This window comes from Melozone crissalis, unplaced genomic scaffold (genome assembly GCF_028551555.1).
Source record: "Melozone crissalis strain CALT ecotype California unplaced genomic scaffold, PUWL_Pcris_2 ptg000002l_1, whole genome shotgun sequence".
Lineage (NCBI taxonomy): Eukaryota > Metazoa > Chordata > Aves > Passeriformes > Passerellidae > Melozone > Melozone crissalis.
The window spans coordinates 707021-711502 of NW_026535780.1; positions in this window are offsets into that span (position 1 = coordinate 707021).

Here is a 4482-nt window from a genome sequence, read left to right on the forward strand (position 1 = left end):
GCGTAAACACCCCCAAAATCCCCCTCCCAAAGATGCCCCAGCAAAAGGGACCCCTCCAAAACCTCCTTCCAGAGCCAAACCACAACTCCACAGCCCTGCCCCACCCTGGGGTGCCCCGGGCCCCTCCGGCCGTGCCCCCGCTCGCCCCCGCTCACCCCCGGTGCCCCCTCAGGCCCCGCCAGCCCCGCAGCGATCGCGGCGGCTCTGCCGAGCGCGGGGCATAAGCAGGGCGGAGGGGCGGGGCTTAACCGCCACGCAACCAATGACAGCGCCGTACAGCATTGATGGACAGTAGCGGTACCCAATAGATGCGCGGAACTGGGAGAAGCGGTGGGGGGGAGGAGCGGAGGGGCCGTTGCCCGTGGCAACGGTGAGAATTAGAACGCGGGTGACGTCACGGGAGGCGGGGTTCTAAGCCCCGCCCACAGGCGCGGCTGGAGTCGGGCCGCCCCTCACGGCTCCGCAGCTGGGTGGGATCCGAGCCCGGGCCGGACACATCTGGAGGATCCCAGCTGAAACAAGGGGCGCCTTCCGCATCCCGACCACATCTGGAAGGCCCCCGACTCCAGCCAGGCGATTCCAGCCGCGTCTGGGCCTATCCCGCACTCGCTGCCTCACATCTGGGTGCTTGTATGTTCCTACCCCGGGCACATCTGGATGAGCCCCCAGTTCCCATCCCAGCCACATCTGGGCTGCTCAACTTCTGTTCTCCACCATCCCCTGGCCACATCTGGGCGGTTCCTCCCTCATTCTGACCCTGCAACCTCCTCCCCCAGCTCCCCCTCCTCCTCTCTTGAAAATTTGGGCTGCTGTGCCCTTAAACCATAGTTTAATATGAAATATAACGAAAAAATAATGAAGAAATAAAATTAAACCCACTTTATTCCTTTTTGCAGGTAAATCCTGCCCCGTATTCCTGCTCTGGACCTTTGTCGCCGACCACAAGAAGGTCCCTGAGTCTTTTACGTGGGCCACAATGAAATTAGTGAGTGATGAATCCCATTCATATCAATGGGACACAGGGAATTCTGTGTGGATCCAGCTGCTTATTGGGGGGAAAATGTTAGCCCAGGACACATTAAATATTTTAGAGGGTGTGGATTTATTTTATAACTGCATTTATTAAGCCAGTCCTGCCTTTCCCAGTTATTTTTTCACATCAGGGTTGTGTGATCCCAGGGAAGGGCTTCTCTCCCTCAAGGATTTTCCAATCCAAAAGGAACAGCTGTAGTAGAAAAGTGGAATTACTGATTAATCTGGAATATTTCATGGATACATCCCCCAACAGCTGCTGTGGTGTCACCACACAGTGCAGGGATCCCATTCCACTCTGGTTTTCCCTAAGGATGAGCCAAACCCACTTTGTGCTCCAATTTTCCCAAGCAGAGCTCTGGGTGGAGCTCCCATTCTAATTCCAATTCAATTTCCTATTGCAAAGAGCATCTACATAGGGAAAAATCCATAAAAATACACAGAACCTCAGCTTAATTTTTAATGGATTCATCCCAGGTTGTGCTTGGGTGGGACTGAGGAGCAAACTGGAGCTGCTCCGGGCTAGGACAGGTTTTTCCCAGCTCACATCCCTGCAGAACCCATAGTGGACATGGAAAACTTAGGAGAAAGCTGAGTAAATCTCATGGAACTCAGGGAAAATGGGAGAAATCCAAACCCAGGCTGTCCTTGGAAGGAGGCGGACAAGGGCGAACAAGCCCCGGCTTGAATTTGTCCTTCCCTGCTCCCTTCCCCGGGGCTGGCTCCCATCCCTGGACAACCTCCACTCATCCAGCCAGAAAGGTGGCTTGCATGTGTTTTTTTCCTGGGATGGCGCAACAGGGATCAAAGAGGCTTTCCCAGATCCAGCCCTTCCTCCGGGGGTTTCCGCTCCCGGCCGCGAACCGGGCGGGACCTTCCCAAGGGAATGCGGGGTGCCCCCCTCCTCATCCTGGCTGGGGATTCCACGTGGAGCAGTGCCCTTTATTGACCCAAATCCCTGAGTTTTCCTGCAATTATGGGATTGGTTTGGGTTGGAATGTGATTGGAAGGTCATCCAGTGCAGAGGGCAGGGAGATCTTCCACTAGAAGAGGTTGATCCAAATCCTTGGATGTTTCCAGGGATGGGGCAGCCACAGCTTCTCTGGGAATTCCATTGCAGCCCCTCACAGCCAAATATTCCTTCCCAAAATCCCATATAATCTGACCCTCTTCCTGTTTAAAGCCATTCCCTGTGTCCTGTCCCTCCATCTCTTGTCCCCAGTCCCTCTCCAGCTCTCCTGGAGCTCCTTTAGGCCCTGGAAGGGGCTCTGACCTCTCCCTGAATCCTTCCTTTTCCCCCTAATTCGGGGAAAGCTTTTGCCCATTATCCCAATTTCCCCCATCCCATTCCCAGGTGTGCTGCTCACACCTGGTTTGGGATGGATGACAACATTGGGAGGTTCAGCTGGGATGAGTTTCTTGATGACATCAGGGGCAGGTTGGAAACAAGGGACTCATCCCATGAAAAGGGCTGGAGAGGAGTGGGATGGGTTTCAGGATGAGGGTTCTGGGCAGTAGGACCCAGTGGGATCTGGACTTTGTGCCCAGATTCCTCTACATCCAACCATGGAGCTCTGATGAATGAGAGGCAGCTGAGAAAAGTTGGATTTGGGGATTAATTTAATTATGTAATTGAAGAGGAAGCACCTCCTGCCAAGTAGGTTTTTCCTGATTATCTTTAAATCCATATTTTCACCCCCATTCTCCACCTGAGTGGTCCAAAGTATTTCCCTGCTTCCCAAGCCTCCTTGCTGAGGAGTTGCTGCTGGAAGGGACGCTCCCAAAATTCAGCTTTTGGGCTAAAACTTCATTTCCCAGGGTGCATCTTGGGCTGGGAGCCTCCAATCAGGATGAGGGACACTTTTAAGGAGTTTCCTGGGAGAGGGGGGACTTCCCTTAGGGAAGCAGGTGGGTGAGGAGTGAGGTCTTCTCCAGGCTGGCTGGGATTGGGAATGTTCTCCTCTACCAGCTGAGCTTCATCCCAGCTGCAGCTGCACGTGCTCTTGGCACAGCAAAGCCTGGTAAAATATGGAATTTTTCTAAGTGTTTTCTACTCCCAAAAACTTTTTCAGGGTATTTTCTACTCCCAAAAACTTTTTCAGGGTATTTCAGACTGTTTTTACTTAACTCTTTGAGAAATACTGGGGGTTTTTCCCTCAATGTAGAGGGTTTTCATGGATGGGGACTAGGAATATGACCTGTATTCCTTGCATCCTCTTGAGTTTCTAGGGAAAACAGGGATTTAGGAGAGTCTGGCTGCTCCATGAGAAGAGGACAGGGGAGGAGTGGTGGTGGGGACTCAATATCTCAATTTACCCAATTTCTCTGCTGTGCCTAATTGTTATTAATTGTGGTGGTGGAAGCTGTGAATTCCTGAACTATTTTAGGGAATTTCCTCTTTTTTTTTCCTCTTATTGCCTTTTATTTTGCCACTTCCAGCAGTTGTTCAGGGACTGAGCTTAAGTTTTTTTCAACATGGGTCCTCATTAAATCTGAGCTTGGCCCTGTGGGCTCCAAACTTTGGGATTGAGCTGTTGGGGTTTCCTTGGAGATCAAAACTGGGGTGGCACCAACCCTGTGCTGTTTCCATCTCATTCCAGTGACCATCCTGGGATTCTCTGCCTTAGCACTCCCAAGAAATTGTGAATGACGGAGCCATGGGGGTGTCAAAAGCCAGCGAGGTGAAGAGCAGCAGCAGGTGGGTACCATGGGGCATGGCAGGGAATTTTGGAGGGGCTCCTGCTTTGTTGTCCCACTGGTTTTCCTGGGAGTTTCATGCTCAAGCAGAGAAATTGCTCCGGAATTCCTTTTGGGAAGCATTTTTTGGTGCTGCTGGGCATAAGGATTAGGAAGTATGGCATCATGCCATGGTTTGTGGTTACTACCAAGGGGTTGGTTTCAGTGGGATCAATTCTTCCTTATCCCAGGAAGCGAAAGAATGAGTTGGAAAATGGGCAGGACAAGCCAAAGGAGCTGGAATGCACAGAGAAGGTACCACACCTCCCTCTGCTTTGGGGTGACCCTTGTAATTATCCCAAAAAAAATCAGTGGGATTCAAACTCATGGCATGAACTTCCTTTTCCTTGATCCTGCTCTGTCCTGGTGTGAAGCCTTCCACGGTAAAAGGGAAGAAGAAAGAAAAATCAAAAGCCAAGGAAAAGCCACTGCAGGAGAACATCATCAGCAGGTCAGCCCTTGGAATGGGCTTTTCCATCTGGGATATCCCAGAGTTGTGCATGGGAAGGCCACAATGTCCAGCTCTGCTTTCCTTGTGTTGCTTTGATTATCAAAAGGAGTTTTTAAAAATAAAGGGCATGGAGTGATGGGAAAAGGGGAATCACCTTCAGCTGAAGGATGGAAGGTTTAGATTGGGTATTGGGAAGGAATTCTTCCCTGGGAGGGTGGTGAGCCCCTGGCAGCTGTTTTCCCAAAGAAGCCATGCCTGCCCTA